We start from the raw sequence: 23,563 nt of genomic DNA, 5'->3' as shown, positions 1-23,563 counted from the left end.
CAGGCTGGCTAAAAATGATGGTAAATTGCTTTATCACAAATAAAACAATTGACTACGCTTATGGTTACAATATGCTTACAAAATCTTTAACACATTTTTAATAATATTTTGATGAATGGGGTGAAGATGTCAATTTTCCTAGGCCAGACAGTAATTTAATTGTCAATTTTAGCATTTACTGATCTTTGTCCTTCCCCATGCAGAATGTGAAATGAGATGTTGCGCATCTTTAGCCTGGGAAAGGCATAATAAATTGATGGCCAGAGTGTTTTAGATGGATTACATAAAGCAGACAGTCCCATATCAACAGTAAGCTGAATCCGTGTCCCATAATACACAGTGCATTTGGTTATAAAAGAATAGTTTATCTTTTAAGGTAAACTATCATGTCCCCATGGATTTACTTTTTTTCTCGACTAAATCCTTAAGTTTATAGCTCTGGGAAAAACAATCTGCTTAAAGTGATTATTTAATTTAAAGTGAAGAGCTTGTTGTGGGCCATTTTTGGAGGAATAATATTAATAATTCATGTGCATATGAAATATTCATTCGTATAATGTTTTTCATCCTCTTCCATTGTTTACTGCATTTTGAAAACATTTTAGTAGGCTGCAGTTAGCACAGGCCGTAGCAGGGAAATCGGGTAATTCCTAGATAACCCTGTGAAATATTGGCGCATTATTTCTTATTTTTGACTCCCTCCATTTTTTATATGCACTAACGACCTGAGTGTTTATTCCCCGCGGTCGTCTTTTGCTTGTACCGAGCATCGCAGAAAGCAGAAACAGTTTTCCAGTGAACCATTCCAATCAGTGCTGCACCATAAAAACTGTCAATATGCTGATAGGTTACTGACATAAAGACTTCTGTTTAATCTGCCGGCAGGTTACTGGCAAGAAAGCATTCCTAAAAGCTGGTTAAATTGACAGTCAATCACCCTGACAAGCTCATAAATGTTTGCTTCGAGCAGTAAAAGGTGCTAACATTTATGATACCCAACAATTATCCTAGAACACTTTATTTATCTACTAGGCATTAACAGTGCCATAAAGAATACTCTTTAATAATGCTTAATAATACTTTTTAAGGTTACATACATATTATTTTATTATATAAACTTATTGTTAACAGCATTGTTATGCTGTCAAGCACCAAAATGACAAAAAATAATCATAAAAGTTGTCCACGTGGTTAATAACTTCATACACTATATGTGACCCAGTATGGCAAGCCGTTTTAGCTTAAATTGTACCCAGCGTTACTCGTCGTAAATGCATTTTTTACTAGTAAGAATTCAATTAGAGAGCTCTACAATTCAATTCTTACTAGTAGCAATTACAATTAGAGAGCTCTCTAAATCAATTATTACTAGTAAGAATTACAATTACAGAGCTCTCTAATTCAATTCTTACTAGTAAGAATTACAATTACAGAGCTCTCTAATTCAATTCTTACTAGTAACAATTCCAATTAGAGAGCTCTACAAATGATTTTTTACTAGTCATATGTCTCCATTGACTTCCATTCATTTTTAATTACTGAGCTCTACAATTGAATTGTTACTAATAACAATTACAATTAGAGAGCTCTCTAATTCAATTCTTACTAGTAAGAATGCAATTACAGAGCTCTATAATTGAATTTTTACAAGTAAAAATACGAATCAAAGATATGTATAATTGCAGAGCTCTGTAATTGAATTAAAGAGCTCTGCAATTGCATTCTTACTAGTAACAACTGAATTAGAGAGCTCTCCAATTGGAATTGTTACTAGTAATAATATGATCAGAGAGCTCTCTTTTTAAATTGTTACTAGTAAGAATTGAATTAAAGAGCTCTGCAATTGCATTCTTACTAGTAACAATTCAATTGTAGAGCTCTTTAATTGTAATTCTTACTAGTAACAGTTCAATTGTACAGCTCCTTAATTAAAAATGAATGGAAGTCAATGGAGACATATGACTAGTAAAAATTCATTTGTAGAGCTCTCTAATTGGAATTGTTACTAGTAAGAATTGAATTAGAGAGCTCTGTAATTGTAATTCTTACTAGTAAGAATTGAATTGTAGAGCTCTCTAATTGAATTCTTACAAGTAAAAATGCATTTACGACGAGTAACGCTGGGTACAATTTAAGCTAAAACGGGCTTGCCATAGACCCTGGACCACAAAACCAGTCACAAGGGTACATTTTTTTTAAATTGAGAATTATACATCATCTAAACACTGAATAAATAAGCTTTCCATTGATGTATGGTTTGTTAGGATATGACAATATTTGGCTGACATGCAACTATTTGAACATCTGGAATCTGAGGGTGCACGAAAAATCGAAACATTGAGCCTTTAAAGTTGTCCATTTATGTTCGCGATTGTGCTGCATTCACTCACAAAAATACATTTTTATATATTTACGGTAGGAAATTTACAAAATATTTCTTTACTTAATATCTGTCACGATCCACACACAGGAAACAGGGGTAGATCCAAAATGCAGTATTTATTGTTTAGGGTAATCCAATTTCGTAATCATCCAGGCAGGGGTCAAATCCAAATAAGCAATACAAAACAAGAACCACAACAGGACCAGGCGAGAAACAGACATCAAAAGTGGTGTGATATACAACAAGGACTCCGTAACAAACATTAAACAGGCAGGGATTATATACACACAGAAACTAACAATCATGATGGGGAACACCTGGGTGCAATGAACAGTGATGAGTGCAGACAAGGATTGTGGGGAATGCAGTTCCTAATGTGAATGACACCGTGGGGAAGAGGACCTCTAGTGGACACCCAGGGAAACACAAACCAGACACTGTGACAATATCCTAATGATTTTTGACATAAAAGAAAAATCGATAATTTTGACCCATACAATGAATTATTGGCTTTTGTCACAAATATACCCTTGCGACTTGTGACTGGTTTTGTGATCCAGTGTCACATATTTACAAAATTTTAAAGCCTGAAATTTACTTCGTTATTCACTGTTTCCCAAAATCGCATACTGTATGAGTAGGTACTACATTCGAATTTGAATTTACTTTGCGACCATTAAAAAAGTACATTCTATATAGGCCCTGTCCCAAATGGCATACTTCATGTGCACTTGCAGTCTTGTGGACTTACAATGGCCGCCGCGTGTGCATGTTCGTTAAGTCCACAATACCGTAGGGAGTCCCATTTGTCATTTTAGTTTTCAGATAGGTGCTCGTGAGCGCCTCCTTTGCCGCCGATATGTGCCCTCGATGGGCAAAGCAAAGCTTCTCAGCAGACTTCTACCCGTCAGTCCAAGTGGCATTGCGTGACGAAAGTGTGGACTCGGAGGAAGATCACCAGGGCTTATGGTTCCATTTGGGACGGGTCCATTAAAAAGAAAATTGGTGGTATGAATGAAATTTGGACGTAGGCCTACTACATCTGCCAAGTTGTTACTTTCACATGACCTACCAGCATTAGTTGTGTCGCTTCACTACCTTTCATAAATCCTCTCTCATTGCCTCATAGTAAAGTGTCCGTCGAAGCTCACTTCAGAATCTTGCCGGAAGTAGTAGTTTTTATTTTTTTATTGCTAAGAACATGCATAATCAATGCCAGGGGTAAATACAATTGAGTACAATTACAGGTTACGAAATCAGGAAAATATCATACTAATGACACAGTGAGACAGTTTTAAGGGCTTTAGAGTTGCTGGATGTAAGGAGAGTGTCCAGGTATGATTTAAGTTCCTTACAAAAAATGAAAAAGTAGGGCTTAGCACCCTGGAATTTACATTTGTGTAAGGAAAAATTCACCAGAAGTAGTAGGTAGTAGGGGTTGAACAGACTAGTCAACTGGTGGACTTTATAGCCCGTCATGAAGCTTTAATAAGCTCGACGCCGACTAGTCGCTGATCCTTCATGGCCTATAGAGGGTGCAACAGGATAAGAAATCTTTGAAGTTCACTTTGACGCTCTGTTTCAGTTAAAATAACAAATAAATGCATGCAGAGAGCACTCCACAAGAAATGTTTGATTATACCATCTGGATGCTCAAAATTTATCGCATGAATGCATGTTTTACACAGCTTATTGTACAGGTAAGTTAATTGTTGTTCTAAACTGCTGCTGTATTATGGACACACATACAGACAGTAGCGCGCAGATCCTGCGCAGATCGCGCGCGTTCAGAATCATTCAGTAGCGCTGAAATGTATTGTAAACTCTGTTCTGTGATTTATCAATAAAATAGCTTAGAAACTGAAAAGTTCTAGCATGTATTTCTTAGTAACTAAAACCCACAGCTTCACTAACAGTAGAGATGCTGCCAGGTGCAATTCACATGCAGTCGCTCTCTCTCACACTAATGCATTCATATAAATGTAATCTTTACTGTGTTACTATATCTGTATCTGATTTTGAACAAGCAGAAATATGTGAGAAATATAACAACCCAAAGTCAAAAGAACTAATAAAAATATAGAGCGCTGTGTCAAATGCCATTGCTGTGCACAAGGAAACCCGTGTTCGAGATGAGTCTCAGCTCGAGGTTCAGGCTTATTTGCTCATCAATGACGTCATCAGCGGATGGTCGACTTTGACTCAACTTTCATCACATAAATGTCGACTTTAAAAAATCTGAAGTTGTTCAACCTCTAGTAGGTAGGTCATCCGGGTATTTTTCGCAAATACTGTTTTTCGAATACTACGGGCTATTCACTATATAGGGAAAATTAGCATGAGAGCGCAATCCCAAATGAAACGCAGATGGGAGTGGAATGTTCTGTGTGTGATCTAGCCTCCTGAAGATGTGCAAATTAAAGAAATTCTAGTTCTACTTCTTTTATTTATAAAGAACATTTAAAAACAGTCCCATGACTGACCAAAGTGCTGTACACATAAGTACACAAAAATAACGCATGACAAAATAGGAGCATCAACATATTACAAGTCATCACAAGTCATAAGAACTGGTTTTATAATACTTTTAATAATGCTTTTGTGTCCTTAAATTCTTATTGCGTCAAAAAGAATGATCAGTACATTATTACAACTTTTATGCACTGTAGAGGAAAGAAAGTCAAGCAGGTTTTGGAACGGCATGAGTGTGAGTAAATGATGACTTGTCAAGTGAACTATTAATTACTGATATTTTAAGCATGATATAATGTTCAAGTCAACCAATCGTTTTGGAGAATTGTTTAGGCCCAGGCAAGAGAGGCAGAGGACAGCTGTGTGGGGACACATTTCCGGGATTCAATAGCTAGCACATTTTTTTTTTTTCCTGTCCTCGGGTTCAAACTACACATGGGAGGTGGAGGCTGTGACCGCACACTAAATTCAGAGGTGACCTTTAGCTGTGATGTGACACAAGCCTCAGTGGAAATTTGATTTTGGTTTTGTTCAGTCCTGCCATTGCCAGGACACACTGTGTGATGGAGACGTGTTGTGATGTGCCTTGTGTATTACAAGGCCATGTGATAGCTTGAGTAAATATCAATGTCCCTGCTGCCTGTCCCAGAGTGTGCGAATTATGAACGCATGAAACAAACATGCGAGCATGATATGAAAATATAACCATGTTTATGAATCATGAAATAGCTTTGAGCTTACCAGTGCTATACAAGCCTGACTGCGATTTAGAAATAACTCTAAACTGTGCTGATTGATGAAATTTGCGTTATGAAGGTGTGGAGCCTTGTGTGAGGTTGAAGGCTCTTTATATTATTACCACATCAGACACTAAGCAGTCATTACTCAACCATGTGATGGCAAATGTGGCTTCTTTTCTATAATTATGGGGCTGCTCTCGCATTGCTCTAATTTCTCCTTTAGTTTGAAGTTAAATATGATAAAGTCAATACCACACAATACCTTTCTAAATAATCATTTACTTACTAAAATTACCCTCCACCAGATGTGTTGTGCCCATCACAAATCACCACTTTTATTCATAGCTTATATCACTGTCATCTACAATTAGAGCATTGTGGCGGGGGACAGTCTCTCAGGTGCTTAATTGAATCTGTACAGAATGAATGATGCAAAATATATCGAGGCGGCACTGCTTTCAGCACTATTGCTGAAACTTGCATCAGAGATTCATATGGGAAGCGTGCTTAATTAAGTTTTTACAATGATACAATATTTTTTTGCAAGGTTCTTGTAAATGTATAAATGAAAGTATTTATCAGAGTATATTTTAACCGGTCCAGTGGAATTATGTTGAGATTCTGTGTAGTGGATATATGGGTACTCGAAAATGTATTATAATATAATATAATATAATATAATATAATATAATATAATATAATATAATATAATATTTTTTATTATTATTGTTATAGTGCACTCAAGTGCATTTGGGTCTAGTCACACCAGGCTCTGTATTTGTAAATATAATATTATAAAATATAATATTATAAAAAATACACACACAAAGTTTTTTTTTTCTTTTTTTTCTGTAAGTTTTTTTAAAGAAATAAATAATTTTATTCAGCAAGGATGCATATTAAATAGTGACAGTGAAGACTTTAACATTGTTACAACAAAATTCAAATGTTTTTCTCTTGAACTTTATATTCATCATAAAATCCAGAAAAAAGTATGGAGCGAGCGAGCGAGAGAGACAGAGAGAGACTCTCAAAGATCCATGTCATCTGAATGTTTAATATACCAATCACTATGTAGTATGCAAATATTACAATGACATCACTGCTGGCTGTCAGATTTGCAGTGTTTTATCTGTGTACGTCAATGGATCTTGCTGTGTAAAGATGAGGTTGCTCAAGATGATCTGAGATGCAGCAGTTCTTTGTAATCGTTTGTGTGGTCGCTGACCAAGGTGCTGAACATAATTAACATCTCATGCTCCAGAAACAGGAATTCTAGTGTCCTCCTTTGTGTGATTGTTTCCATGGATATGTAGCTGTTTATTACTTAAGACTTTGATTTGGAGAGGCATGCGTGTTTTTTATGCAGGTTTTGAAGTCATATTCCTGTAGGCCTGCTTGCTAATGTGTCTGCAAAGTCTGCAAAGTTACACTGCATTCATTTGCACAGAGTCTGAGTTGCCACCGGAGGCTGTGAAAATAACACTCATGGCTGCCAACACGGTGTCTGAGCCAGATTTTTTTTTAAAAGAAAGAAAAAAAGTGTGATAATCTTTTCTTTTTTTTCCGAATATTAAATGGATGGTGACAATGTTTTAGTGACAACACTATGGAACCACAAGACTGAAAAAATAAAATAAAAATAGGTCCAGTGATTAGTTTTCTGTGTTTTAATGAATGACTAGGATAATGAAAAAACAATCAATTTGTATAATTGTTTAAAGTGTTGACATTAAAATGAGTGTTTTCTCTTTTTTTGGTGTTATTACTACTTGTAATGCCCACTGCAAAACATTTTAGGTTGTATATATTCCTTTTTTTACTGTAATAGTTCTACAGTTTATTACATTATAATGACAACTGTATAGTGTAAAGACCAGAAAATGATTGTGATGCAGCAGCATTGAGTAGAAGAACAATAATTAGCCTGCCATATGTCAACATTACAGTTAATCTATATCCATCCATCCATCTATCCATCTATCTGTCTGGCTATCTGTCATTAATGACAGATAAAATAGGCTATAATCGATTCCACAGAAAATTGCATTATATGCATTGTATTTTACACAACTGTAAGTCAGTCTTATAACCCTGCCATTTACACTGTGGATACGTCACCACATGCGAGTATCATTTTAATCTACTGACTACCGACTATTTTTTTATAACCCTCATGTTCTGATGACAATTACTTTATTAATCCTTTTCCTTCTCCTTTAGATCGTTTAATATATCCCTCTGACGTAGGCTATTACAGAAGATATTACAGAAGCTGTATCCGTAACTATAATGCACTTTTCAGAAAAGTGACTGGCATCCATTCTGGTCATTTCGTTTCTGTTTAATCCCCAACACACTATTAGGGGAAAAAGTAGCATCAGTGCTCCTTTGTCTCAAAGCACTGTAGATTCGTTTCAGATCCCGTATCAGCATGTCATCGCATTGCAATTTATTCTTTAATTTTACAACTCCTAAACCACTGTAACATACCTGTATATTCATTCATGCAGAAGCAGATTCGTTCTTCGGATGTATTTCCATGTTGCCGCGTGCAAGAGCGCATCTCTCTGCCCCTCCTCCCGGTGAGGTGCTGCGGGGAGATCCGCGGACCAATGGAAACGCGTGGCTGGGACAGAGGGAATCCTGAGAGCTGCTGTCAGGATCTCAAACAGCGGCGAGTAACGGACCGTCCGCACGCGCACCGAACCCTCTGCCCGGAGGAATATTGAATATTTTCAGTACGGGAATGCGAGTCTGACCTGCTAACTTAAACGCAAGGTAAGCAGAATGCGGGTGCGTCTTTAATGCATTGCATGAATAGCGTGGTTTTATTGTTTTTTTTCCCTCCCTGCAAGTTAAAAGCTGGATATAATATGGATGCAAATATGGCTTGGAAGCTATCACAGTAGGCTGATCTACCCACATTATAAGCATGCCTTTGATGTTAGGGGTTATGCCTCAAAGGATATTGCCCATGTTTGGAAGCATGGTTGTTCCTGCATGATAATATACCCTACCAATGTTTAAATTTTTTAAGATGACTAGGTCATCTTGAGGACCTGTACTGAATGAACCGGTCCACCCGGCTTCATTTCACAGGGGTTTAAATGAAACAGACCCTTCCAGCTGTGCAACTTAACAGCACTTGGAAGTTTTGTCACGGAGCACTGGTCACGCAGACGCGTTTCGAATCAGAGCACTTTGAGGGCTGATAGGGGACCTCTGAACCTTGGAGCAACTTAAGTTAATGAATAATTGATTGCAGACTGTGAAAGGATGTTCTGGACAAGGATGCGCTAAGTGGCATCACACTAACAGTTGAACCGGATTGCGGGCCGAGATGGATGTTAGAGTTCCACAGATTGAACTATACTGACAAAGCACATCATATGAAAAGACTTTAGAGCTATAGGGTTGTGGTTTCATCATAAAAAGGCTGTATGCTTATGTGACCTGGACAAACATCATGGGAGCAGATTCTGGGAGCAGATATTGATTCAAATATGTCTCCTTGCCCAGTTTATTGCATGAAAGATCACTGCCATGGGCCGTGCAAGTGGAGAGTTAATGAACTCACTTGATAAAGGATCCGAAAAAGGCTTCTGTGATGATGGTGTGTTTTTCAGGGTCTTCAAGGCATGTGTTACAAATGTTCACTATGCATTTAGTGTTAAAAAATATTGGCTAGATTCTTCTCAATGTGACTCAGCTATCGCCAGCCTATTTTCCATATCACTGGTACATAAAATGTAACGCTGAGAAGTGGGGAAAAAGATGATAAACATGTCACAAGACCATTTGTATTGATCTTGCTGTTGTTTGATGTCTTGATGTTACTGGCTTGCCAGTGTGCTGTGTAGTTTCTACATGTGCAGCTTGAGCAGAGGCAAATTGAATAAGTAGGTTAACTAACTGCTCATTGACTCAATTATATTTCGCCCTTATTTAGAAAAATGACACGTGAACCGCTGTGTTTTATTCATTTCACTCCGGCGCCACAAAGGCTTGTGCTTGGGGGGAAAGACAAGATATACCTAATTGTTGGGAAGGAAAAAAAGGGATCAGAGCTAATTATGCCAAGATAAAGGCTATGGTTATTTATATCCTCCAAATCCGTTTAATTCATCTCATTGTCACAAAAAGACTGAGATAATTAAGTCTGTTTATTTGTTCATGATTATGTGTTTTATTTAAAGTTAATGTCTGGTGCATTTCGGCATCACTGGCGTTACTTTGGAATCCTTCTGTTTTCCAATTTATACATGCTAATTAAAGGGGTCCTATTATGCTTGTTTACATTTTCAACTTTCTTTAGTGTGTAATGTTGCTGTTTGAGCATGAAACAAAGCACAAAGTCACTCCAAAAGGAGTTAATCTCTATATCATCACTGTTTCTGAACTCCCTGAAACGCCTCGATTGTAATCTTGAGTTTTATTCCTGGAACATACAAGTCAAAATATTCCTAATTTAAATGCAGTAATTACCGCCAAAGGCATTTGCAAAAAAAAGGGACAAGGCCTGGTTGAGTTGCGTTAGTAGCGTATTGAAACTGAAGGTTATGGTAAGGGGCGTGACATTTCTGAAACGCGCTCAGAGCGGTTGACTAATCACAACACATGGGTCCAGCCAACCAATCAGATTAGAGCGCGCTTTTCAGGAGGAGGGGCTTCATTCATTGAGACAGGAACTAAACAGAGCGTTACTGACAGACTGCGAAGAGAGGTGCTGCAATTATGTAAAACGTGAAAAATACGGTGTTTTTAAACATTCAAACATGAAAACCTATTCTAGGAGACCTCAAAAACAAAATCAAGACTTTGAGCGTAATAGGTCCCAATTAGAGCAAAAAGGTTTAGATTTGAGACTGGTGCGGAGCAAGCAAATGGCTTTGCTAGTGGACTTTTCCTCCCTCCATAATAGACCATTGCCTTAACACTACTGCCCTGCCTATTTATAAAAGAAGCCTTTGGGGAATTACACTGCAGGCTCTCAGCATGTCCATTTTTATTTTGACCACCACTGTGAAGTTTGTAGTATCTAAACAGACATTCCCTCATGCTCTCAAGGCACAGACCAGTTCCTTCAGCTTTTTCACACACATTCATGCAAGACCCCATCTGTACTCGGATTCAGAGAGTACTTATCCCCTCTGAGATTCCTCCTTTAGTTCCTGATTCCTCTTGATTTAACTCAAGCACTCAGCGCTGTAGCCGTATCCAGACACACTGATTAGGAAGCTTCTCTCCGACGAGGACGTGGATTTACACGTTGGGACTCATATACGAGCAGAATGAATCATTCGAAAAGCGGATCGGGCGTAAATGTTCAATTTCATGCAAGTGTTTGTGTTTTCAAACTGTTAATTGAAAAGAGAAAAATGTGCACCTTCTCTCCACCATGTGTAAATGGTGCATAAAACATCTGATGAGAGTTTTTGGGTAGGTCCATTTTATGCACTTTCTTTTCAAAATTGTTTAAAGTGTGATCTTTACTTAATGTGCCGCATAAAACCCCTTTCTGTCTGACACACAATAAACCACATTGAGCATCCAATAATAAAAAGGACATTTTGCTTATCATGAAAGGAGTTTACTATCTGAGTGCTTTATGAGCCATTCCTGAATATAGAAAGGAAAGTATATGTTCAGAGCATTTTCTTTGGCTTATATAATGGTTATATGTTCAGTACTTCTCAAGAACTAGTATGTTAATTATATTATATTATATTATATTATATTATATTATATTATATTATATTATATTATATTATAATATATTATATTATATTATATTATATTATATTATATTTTATTATAGTATATTATATTATAGTATATTATAATACAAATACTACTGTTGTTGTATAAGTCTTTATTGTCAATTTAACACATCAATTTAACTTAAATTTAAATTGATCTTTATCAAGATAAAATGTATTAATAAACACATCCTTGCTGAATAAAAGTATACATTTCTTTCAAATATAAATAAAATAAATATATAAAAAAATACTGACCTCAAACTTTTGAACGGCATTGCACATTGTTACAAATATTTCTATACATATATATATTAAAAAAATCTGATCTTTTTAAAACTTTTTATTCATCATAGAATCCCGAAAAAAAGTATTACAGGTTATAGAAAAATATACTAAACTGCTCAACTGTTTCCAACATTGATAATAAATCAGCATATTATTATTTTACATAACTTTTATTTAAAATTGTAATAATATTTCCAATATTAAATTTGTTCTGTATTTTTGATCAATCAAATGCAGGCTTGATGAGCATAAGATACTTCTTTCAAAAACATTAAAAATAGTAATGTTTCCAATATATTGTATGTTCATCAAGTTTTGGATCTAATGTTAACAGTTAGAGGGTGTTAACATCTGCAGGAATGGTGCTGCCATTTTGCCGGATGATGCGGTTGCTTTTCTGTATGATTAAGACTTGTTATTCTGGGTGGTGGGAATGGCTCTGATCAGCTTTGCCAATGACTAAGTGCCATTCATAGACACATGAGGAGTTGGCAGGCATTGTTTGAGTGGTAAGTAATTATTATAATAATCACGTTGATGGTTTGTTGTAAGGATCAATCAGGAAAAGATTCCTCCAAAGAAATTACCAAGACTTTTAAACTAAGCTCCCGAGTATGTTAAAAATAAAAGATCCTGATTAGGTGAATTGATAATCCATAATAGAAATGATCGTGCATAACCATGTAGTCTTCAAAACGTATTTGTCTATAAAAAAAAAAAAGGAAAAATCGAAGCACATATGATCCGCTAGAGAAAAAAATTAAATAAATAAAAATGATGTAATATGTGGAAAGATCCCGATTTTAAGTAAGCATCAAACGAGTTCAATACATCAGGGTACATCAACAGAAGGCTAGAAGCTTAAAGACATGGTGGATAATTGGTACAAAATCTGCATGGATAAAACAAATTACATTTTTGTCCATGTATTTTGCTATTCTCTGTGATCTGGTTCTGCATCGACTCTTTTCGCCCCACTGACCCTGGACCCAGCTAAGCAGCGGACGCTTATGAGCAAACCTGGCAGCCTTTAGCTGGTCTAACTGAGCACTGCAGTGCTCCTGAAGCACAGTGCAGAGAAGCACACACATCAGAGGAAGACTGAAGAGCAAAGTGAATGGAGAACGAGTGCGGAGAGTGTAGAAGGGTGGGGAAATATAGTGAAACATGGCTGTGCATGATTGTTGTTGCTGTTGCACAAGCTTTGCATACTCTAAACATATTAACAAATTTGCATTCACTGAATTATGGAGGTTGATTATGTTCATTTGTGTGCATGCATGTGTGGGGCTTGTATACCTTCTCTCTGTTTGCTCTGCAAAGGGTCTGGATTTTATAAATGGTTTTAATCATGGATCAATAGACTTATGAGATGATATGCTCATCGCTCTAATTATGTTGTTATTATGAGATCTGCCCTGCACTTATGGTCTGAACCTTTTTTTCACTTGCATCTCAGACTGCAGCTCAGAAATATGATTATTACTGTCCCAAAGGGCTCTTTGGCGTCTGTTTAATATACAGTGGGGGTTCAAAAGTCTGAGACAACTAGTGAAGATGGTTGCATTTTAGATTAATGTATAATATGATATGCATTAAAAAATGTTATACATGAATATATAACCAGATGCAAAATGATAAATAAAAGATATCTTTTCCATGATTTTGTCCTATCCAACCATGAAAAGCAAAATGATTTTCTGTTGATTCCCAGTTTTATATTTGTCTAATTTAGTCTCATTGTTTAAACGTAGGTATTGGTATGTAACATTTGCAGGTACATAAAAAAAATCACTTTATGGTATGTTTGGGTAGATGCTGAAATGTACAATATGGACGTACCGAAAGCTTCTAAATATAAGCAGTGTATTTACAGCTTTAGAAGCATAAGATATTTATGAAACTTTAAATCATATATACAGATATGAAACGTGAAAGATTTGATGTTTTTTTCCAAATCCACATTTAATCTATGAATCGTGCATATATATATATATATATATATATATATATATATATATATATATATATATATATGCACGATTCATAGATTAAATGTGGATTTGAAAAAAATACAAATTTATACATCAGTTAAGCCATTCGTAAGTAAATGGTTTACATTTTAGATGGTGTCAATATTTGAATCTGTGCAAATATAAGTAAATGTACATGTGGCAGAACCACACTTTTCATAAACAGAAAAAAAAAAAAAAAATAGCCCCGTCCACAGTGAAATCTCATTGGTCCGAAATCCTGCTCTGCATAACTGTATATTAAACACCAAATTTGTTGTGATTGTGACTTTTTTGCTTTCAGTGTGGACTTTTTTTTAAAACGATCATTTCCATATTTAATTAAAAAAATATCCCAGAACGTCAATGTAGTCTCAGACTTTTGAACCCCTTACAATGAGCATTTTCTCAAGCTTGTGGTCTAAAGCTTAATGGAGGTTCTTCACCAGATGTTTACAGGGATGATTGGAAAGATCAGAGAAAGAAAGGGAAGTGGAAACAAAGGTAGGTTAGCTTGAGATGAAACACAAGAGTGGATTTGAAAAGGATGGATTGAGAAAGAGAAAGATTGCCTCAATGACTCAGGATGAAGGAATGACATGTTGAAGTAGATGAATAAATGAATGATTGAGGAGAGCAGGGAGAGCGGGCACAAGGAGAGATGGGGAAAATGATAGAAAGGAGCAGACCCAAGATGGCCCTGCTGCAGTCTAGCTCAACATTTAATTTCCGGTCTTCTCCCTTGGCCTCCCTCCGTGTTTTCTAACCAGGCCATGACAGCACCACATGCAGGCTTTGGGATGAGTTTGCACTCGGATTTAAATAGATAATGGCGGCCTAAAGGTTGTTGGCTGATGAATTATTCACTAGAACCTCAAGAAATGGTTGTGTGGCATCACTGGTGACATACGCCAACTCTCAGGTTTGCTATATGGATGTCATGGAAGACTAGGAGATCATCCATTTTGGTAGATGCTATGAAAATGGTGTTTTTTGTTTTTTATGTCTTTGTTTTCCTAGCTGGTTCTTCAGGTGAAGAGATGTGTTGTTAATAAAGGAGTTGATCACTCTTTAGTTGCCCTAAGCATGCTGTGCCTCATACACCAATGAAAGCTCCTTGGTAATTAATACTGCCAGTTACTGCCAGTCGCGTGGAGACATGGAGACGAGGTTTTAAACAGACACTAGGCCATTTAATAAGTGAATGCAGTATGAAGGCTAGTGGATTGCGGCGCTGGAATATATTATCTCCTTTATATTCCTTAAGGTCTCTGTTTTTATTCACAAAAACACACTGCAACTAATTGTCACTTTTTACTCCACTGATTATTTCTCAGCGTAGATTTATGTTTTAAAATCAGTATTTATTGAGGCACATGAATAAGTCAAAAATTTTATTGATCATTTATTTGAATGTTGGGGCTTGTGTTATTTTAGTATTATATAGTATTATAGTATTTACTATTTATTAATATTTTTAAAGACCTTGGTGAAAAATAAGACAAACTTAAGACAAACCATGTGCAAATTGTTTGAAACAGTAACAAACATGAAACCAATCCAATGTGGGCTTTTCTCCACTGACTTTCTGTGATGTTCAAAGCGTTTCAAAGGATGCGGGTTTTTAGGAGGCAGCTGTCTGAAGATGGTAAACAGGAACATGGTTTGTGTAACATTAGCAACACATTATTAGCTGTTTGATAACGTAGTCAAGCAAAAGGCTAGTCATATCAATTACCGTTATGTGTGCGACGTTGTAGAGAGCTACACATAAAACGTCTGATACGTGGACTTGTAGACGACCCTGAATAATTCACTCTTCCTCTTCTGAATCAGTTTCTGGTCCAAACATATATATGTCTGAATTTAACCAATATTTCCCCCTGCCATTGTGTAGCGTTCAGTTGACCGAGTGGATCAGGTAGTCCGAGGAAGTGTGATTGAGTGGAGGCTGGGACTTATTTGCATATTCATGTACAATATTGTAACAACTTACCATGAACTGACATGTTTCTGCCTTCATTATGTAGTTGACACTTGTCTGAATGTATGCTGGTGTGATTTTACTCAACAGCTGTGGCAAAAATATGATATTGTAATTTTACTCTGAAGGACATAATTCCCAAAACAAATTGTAATTTGTTTATCTGAGCTTTCTGGTGTGTTGTGGTACCACAACAATGTCTACAATATTTTTAAGAGAGATTATACAGTACTCAAATTAACACAACAAATAAGGTGAAGTGTTAATACGCTACACATTGCATTGGACAGATTTTTTCATACATTTCTTTTGGTAGTAGACTCAAACAACATTCTGTTGTGCTCCATGTTGCACTGCTGTTTCTTCCGACAGGCTTGTCATGGAGTTGTTGTCCATGATGGTCAAATTAATTTGGACATCATTCTGCACTCGCCCACCACCTCCAGTCTAGGTCCATCCTAATGACAGAGTCTGCCTTCCTGGTTTGTTCAGCCTGTCATCCTCCCCTGCTCTGATCTCTACACTCAACACATAAAACAAGAATAGTAGAACACATTTTAATCAGTTTATAAACTTCTGTTATACATTTGCCTTGTTTAAAAAATGCTTTAGATCCATATTTTTCATCTTAGGTTCATAATACCCCTGTTGTGCCGCATGCCCCTAATGTACTGGATAACTTTTTTTGAGAGTGAAATCAAATGTAGCATTTTTTAACAATATTCTTCTGATGCTGTTTTCAGTCTGTAAGAATTGTTATAAGGTACGTTTTAATGTTGTCAAATTCAAACTTTTGTTTGGTTTGATAATAATTCTGCATTGTTTTCTTCTGCCCATAATAATCTTCACAGTGAATTTAGCAACATATAGGCGGCACACGGAACCACATACTTCCCTAGATATAGTAGGCGAAAAACAGTATGTAACAAGAGTGATATGTCTGAATTCACATTACTCCAAAAAAAAAAAAAAAAGTAGGCAAAATGACCTACTAGTTCTCCTGTGATTCTGAAGTGCACATACAGTGGACACTTTACTATCACATGAGGCCACTGGATTGGATTTGTGAATGGCAGTCAATTAACACAACTGACACTGGTAACTCACATTACAGTGACAACATGGCAAATGTGGTATGTCCCGATTACAATCATGCTACACACATTTATACTATTTTAGGGGTCGCAAAGTAATTAAATAAGTACCTAGTCAGAGAGTACGGGTGCGTGTTTAGTATTCAGGGCACTGATTAGGGAGTCGGCCATTTTAAGGGCTGTCTCAATTGAAAAATCCTTCCAGTGCACTGGAACATTCACTCCCTAAAAAATCCCACAATGCACCCCGAAAACCAGTGAACATCAATGCTCACTATGCTCCCTTACTAGAAATTACGTCACATTTCTGAAGCATGAAAAAATAAAACGCATGAGCCAACTCAATAAATATAATGACATGCGATAGCAGATTTGAAAATACAAACCGTTTTCTTTATTGTATGTCATCATAAACACACATCGCTTGACAGGTAGTGAACACATCTAGTTAGCATTTATAAATAGTAAGGAAAGTTGTAAGGAAAGTCGTATGTAACAGATCAAGAACACGAAGATAACTCTATTGTGCCCCTAGTGGTTTGGAGCACTTCTTTTGTGATTGACTTGACATACATGTATATGTATATTCTATAACTTTTTAATAATATTTTTGTATACAATTTTGATAAAAGCAAACTTTTGTTTGCTTTGCTTGTTTCTGAATTGCACTCTCTGCCCCAGCATAGTCCCCACACTAGATTTAGCATCACATAACCTTTTTTTATGTACTCTGAGACTAAGACTTCGGGACTATGAAGCTTTGAAACCAGAAATTAAATGTCACCACATTTATCCAGAACAGCCAACAAGACTTTCCTTTCAGCAACCTGTCAGGGATGTGATTTTTCACAATTTACTCCTGCTTCAGACACTTTAGCTGCCAGGCATCTTAACGGACAAAGCTGGGGACAGTTTTCATTTTTTTTTTTCTCTCTTCAATATGGCAGTTGTCAAGATGTTGAACCTACCATTAAACTAGAGAGATGAATGCAGTCAGATAGCAGCCATTCTTTCTACTTCTGAGTGAAGTTTAGTATAAGACTCAAGTCTACCTGTTTTGCTCGTTGTTGGACTGATTTTAATGCTTGGATAAACAACACTTACTCAACCCTCTCATTTACACCTTATAATCTTTATCGGTATTGATGGTTTCATGAAAAACCTGGAAACCTTTTCATTGCTTTAAAGGTTCTTCATAGTGGATAAATGTTCTTTAGATTATTAAAAATGTTCTTTACATTAAAAAAAAATCTTTATTTTAAGAGCTGTTCACTGAACGTTTCTTTGGAGAACCCACAATGGTTCTTTCAACGGCATTGCTTTGAAAACCCCTTTTTGAAACCTTTGTTTTTAAGAGTGAACAGGGAAGTATGCATTAGTACAGCAGCACTGAGACAGATGTATACCATAACCAAGATTATGTTTATTACCTCCAGCCTCGGCGCTGCTGAGAATGCTGAGGTCATATAAAAAGACGCCCCCATTAGTAAGCAGCACCCAGAGCCGTGTGGTCTGAAAACACAATAACCTGAAAACCACCGTGACCTTCTCCCTGGGGCAAGGGGCCTGTCAATCCCAATATGGGTTGCGGCAGCTCTGTTTACCAGCCAGCTGATTGAAGCTGAGGTCCTACATGAATAGCCAATGATGGAACTAATGGGACCTCACCTTCAGGAAGGTTGCACACAGAAGCTAATTCAACCTGTCAAGAAGGCAAATAAGGAAGATAAGGTGTGTGCTCTGGAAACAGAAAGAGAGGGGAAAGTTTGCCAGTTCGTTGGTTCTTCTGAATTGGTAAAAAACAAGATTCATGGAGCCCATCCAACCACTCAAAGCTGTTTTCCTAGTTCAGACGGAGAAGCAAAAACTGATAGAAGGTTTGCTTTGCTTTTCTATCTGTGCCTGCCAGACTTTTTAAGAAAGGGCCCCTGGGGCTACTTTCTTGTTGTTTTGTTCGCTGTTGGGCTTTTCTATCAAGCAGTTAAGAGTGAGAGTGATGAGAGGGATATTAGGAGTGTGCGTATGTGAGTGTGTGTTTGATTGCTGTTTGATTAGGATAGATGCTGAGTCACAGTGGGACAGCTTTACACAGGAGTGGTCGTTCGGCAACTGAACACCAGTACAGTCTGTGATTTCAAGTGATCTAACTGGAACAGTTCTGATGAGCACTCAGTTGTGATGATCTCCCCATCTTATAATCACACACATTCTTCCTCACAGTCTCACACTCAACATGATTGCAAGGGATCCGTGTCCTTCACATTTGTGACATTCTCTGGTGGGTATTGTTGCTGTTGTTGTTCCATACGAATGCTTTAGACACCGAAGAACGCTGTTACTGACTCTTGTCAGCTTTATTCATTTTCCCCCTTCACTCACACATACTTATGGGTGCCTGTTTCTTCCTGCGAGAGAATGTTTAAAGGGGTCCTATTATGCTTTTTTACATTTTCAACTTTCTTTAGTGTGTAATGTTGTTGTTTGAGCATGAAAAAGGTCTGCAAAGTCACTCCAATGGGAGTTATTCTCTATATCAGTGCACACTGTGTTTGAATTCCCTGAAACGCCTCGATTAGTCTTGAGTCTTCTTCTGGGAACTTACACGTCACAATAACTCTCGCCTATAAGGCATATGCAAAATAAAGGTTGCAAGGCCTGGTTGAGTTGCATTAAGGGTGTGTTGAAACTCGCGGTTATGGTAAGAGGCTTGACATTTCTGAAACATGCTCGAAGCGATTGACCAATCACAACACACTGATCCAGCTGACCAAACAGAGCACATTGCGCTTCGGAACTAAACAGAGTGTTACTGACAGCCTGGGAAGAGAGGTGCTGCAATAATGTAAAATATGTGGAAAAATAATGTGTATTTGAACATTCAAACATGAAAACCTATTCTTGTAGACCCCAAAAACAAAATCAAAACTTTGACATTTTTTAAAATAGATCCCCTTTAAAATAAAAATACACAATTATGAAAACAAATTGACAATTATGAGAAAGGCAAGGCAAGGCACTTTTATTTTTAGAGCACATTTAAAACAGCCACTGCTGACCAAAGTGCTGTACAATCACTTCAGACTATAAAATACATAAATCCAAAAACACACAGGAACACACAGAAAAAAAGTCACATTGTGAGATATATATTTTCAATTTAAGGTTGGAAATTGGCTCCCTTAAACACTGAAACACTCATTATCTTGAACATACCCTATTCCCAAGCTTAAAGGTAATGTGAAATGTGTCATGTTTTAGCACTCTGCTTCTATTAGGGACAAACTGTACTTTAATGAGTTCAAAGTTATATAACAACAACAAGCCTACATAAGATAAGTGTTCATTTTGATTGTACAAAACACTTCAAAAGTTGCGGTTTAAAATATAGGTCTAAATTTAAAAACTGAATGACCTGATTCTGACACATCAAATCTGACCTGAAGTAGTCTTTCGATCGCATTCACTTTAGCCTATGAGAACGGCCACTTTATTTTTTATTTCTATTTTTAAAGGGGCTAAGGCAGGTTAAGTGATGTGTTTAAGGGAGCAGCAGTTACACCTGCAGAACTAGGTCGAAAGTCTGCTGCCGTGACCTTCATGTATGTCTCAGAGCAAAGCTTTTACAGTCCTTTTAAAAGCAAGGACAGTTTTTACTGAGATTTTGTTCCAACAGAAACTGCAGGGGTGAGTACCAAATGAAAACCCTGGAGCAGATAATTGTTTGTCAAAGGAGATGAGAAAAAATAAATAAACTAACAAATCAGCATATTAGAATGATTTCTGAAGGATCATTTCATGTGACACTGAAGACTGGAGTAATGATGCTGAAAATTTAGCTTTGCCATCACAGGAATAAATAACGTTTTTATATGTATTAAAATAGAAAAGCGTTATTTTAACCTTTTGAGTGTGTGTGTGTGTGTGTGTGTGTGTGTGTGTGTGTGTGTGTGTGTGTGTGTGTGTGTGTGTGTGTGTGTGTGTGTGTGTGTGTGTGTGTGTGTGTGCGTGTGTGACTCTAACTCTAATATGAGTTAGTTGACACGTAGTTGCAAATTAATGAGAGGTATTTGACTTGTACCTACAAAGCGTAGTGTATAGTTGCAAAGTTACTTGTTATAGTTGTTGTAGTATTCTAAACTTCTATACCAAACTTCATTTGGTATTGGTAGAATGTCTAAAGTTATCGAAATAAAGTGTAACATTAGATTATTAATGATGTTAAAGGTACAATATGTAAGAATTTTGTATCAACATTTTCAAAAAACACTTGCACAGTGTTATATATTTCTTTCAATTGTGTACTAATTATCCTAAATGTTTCCAAGAATTTGTAAATTTTAAAAAGTGCCCGTCCCTGTTCACTTGTCGCCTGTCCATTACGTAATATCCGCGTTATCCCTGGTTTCCGCTTGTACTGCCATAGTAACTATGGCGACAGACGTGGACAACTGCGTTATGTCTAGTGGCACGCTCATGCTGTTGTTGTTTCTTTCAAACATTTTGGACCATGGCAAGCAGACTTTGAGACAAAAGGAGAATTAAAACGAGGATCAATATCAGGGACAGGGACGCCACTCTTCCATGTACTTTATTAGACAGGTGAGAAAATGTACATAAAACTAATCAACGTTATATTGCTCAACATGATGAAATGTTAGAATATGATCTGTATGTCATTCTAATGTTGATCTAGCGTACTGCTAGTCTCATATAGCAAACAAACGAACATATAGAATAACATTATAACTTTCAACACACTCAAATGCTGTTTAGTGTATCGTTAGACCAAATGAAACAGTTTAATTCATCTAATAAACTGATCTGTGTATATAGTAATTCAGCACTTGCGTGTATTTCGGTAGAATTAAATGTCCGTATTCCTTTATATCCGTGGGACTCGCGTGTGGCGGTGATATCTATCTCTTAGCAATCGCACCCTGCTTCATACCACAGTCATGTTAAAAACATCAATGTATTCACTCATTATTAGATCCATCAGCATGACAGCAAGTCCCATCATTCTGCTTATCACTGCGTCATCAACCTATGCCTTTGTAAGAGGTTAGTGACTGCTAGAGGCGAAAAATAAATAAATACATAATGTAGCTTTAATATAAACACAAAATATATATATATATATTTTTTTTTACTTCATTCATTATAAATAAAGATAAATATCATTATCATAAATATCATCATTATAAATAAAATATGTCAAAATATATTCATACATAGTATGATATTTGCCTTTAACTAGGACCCCATGTAAATCAAATTTTACAGTGGACTAAAAACACAAAAACAATAAGGGGATTTTGGCTGCACATTTCATAAGTTCACAGAATGCCACTGTCCTTGAGTATTACAGCACTTTAAGGAAACTGTGCCACTGCAGTCAACAACAATCATGGCTCCTGCACACTTCCTCCCAGCAGTGGTGCACTGCAGGTACACTCTGCTTCTGGGGGAGTGACTCCATGAAGCATGGCAAGACGCTGGTCCAGGGGAGCAGACCCGTTTCGAGAAGGCAAAGTTAGCTTTGGAACGGATCAAAGTAGGCAACTGGCAGAAACCAGGCAGGAAACCACCCCTCCTTTTCCCATGCTCCTCTGTGACCGTGAATTACATTGACTAGCTGTATCACCCCGGGCATTGGGACTCAGTACATTAGCTGTAGTGCACAAGCAGGAACCCTGCCCCCATGACTCGGCCTAATGGAATATTTTTTCCATGCATGTTCGCGTAGATCTACGCCAGCTTCAAGCACTGCACACGCTTATACATACACGAAAACTTGAATGAATACTTACTGGTTCACTTGATCATTTCTTTACCAGGGATTGAAAATGTATTTCACTAGGGGTGCTGCAATTGCGCTGGCAGTGAATTTAATTAATTGATTATTTAGTTTTAACAATCAGTTGCATTTACTATAATTTTGTTATACATACATTTTTTACTAGAAATATAGGCTAACATTTTTGTCTTATGTGTTTGTATGTAGTTTGTATGTGTTTGTATGTAGGCTATATTATATTTATATAATATAAAAAGTGAGTATGTGTGCATATACATACATATGTATATATAATTCAAAACATCAAAAAATGGCATGACTCAAAACAAAGGGAGCAATATGCTATATAGCATATGTATTAATCAAATTATGAGCATATTTCAGATTTCATGGTGCATCAGGTAATTAAGCAAAAAATTGTAACTGAAGCAAATTGCCAGAGCAAAATTACATTGCTATTATTCACATGTAAGTTTCCATGGAAACAACATCCTCCCTCACAGCCTAGATATTAACATACTAATAATTCTGAACATTAACTTAATTAATTGTCATTATTATATATAAGTAGTCTCTAAGTAGTAAATGTGCACACCAGCTTACATTTATATGTCCATTATATGCTTCTATTTCATCCATTTCACTTTTACTCATTCTGTTTGGACCAGTGAATCGCACATATACAGGTCCACTGTCTGTGATATTGTATATTGTGCTTATGTATTTTGTAAAATGCCTTAAAGGGATAGTTCATCCAAAAATGAAAATTCTGTCATCATTTACTCACCCTCAAGTTGTTCCAAACCTGTATGAATTTCTTTCTTCTTGTGAACACACACACACACACACACACACACACAAAATACATTTTGAAGAATGTCGGTAACCATACCACTTCCATAGTATTTATTTTATTTTATTTTTTTCATACTATGAACTGTTTGGTATCTTCTTTTGTTTTCAGCAAATAAATTCATACCGGTTTGGAACAAAATTGAGGGTGAGCAAATGATGACAAAATTTTCATTTTT

At 36.6% G+C, this 23,563-nt stretch overlaps 1 protein-coding gene across 1 annotated transcript in view; it reads left to right on the top strand.

Moving 5' to 3' along the window:
* The first annotated feature begins 8,270 nt into the window (after positions 1 to 8,270).
* dlgap3 (discs, large homolog-associated protein 3) overlaps positions 8,271 to 23,563 on the top strand; it is a 173,746-nt gene continuing 158,453 nt past the window's right edge. The window contains exon 1 of the mRNA XM_082187043.1: positions 8,271 to 8,376. The gene's annotated coding sequence lies outside the window, so the exon portion shown is untranslated. The remainder of the gene's footprint in view (positions 8,377 to 23,563) is intronic.

Source organism: Leuciscus leuciscus (assembly GCF_965113295.1).
Source record: "Leuciscus leuciscus genome assembly, chromosome: 12".
Taxonomy (NCBI): Eukaryota; Metazoa; Chordata; class Actinopteri; order Cypriniformes; family Leuciscidae; genus Leuciscus; species Leuciscus leuciscus.
Note: the sequence above shows the minus strand (reverse complement) of the source record. Positions and strands in the feature narration are given on the sequence as shown.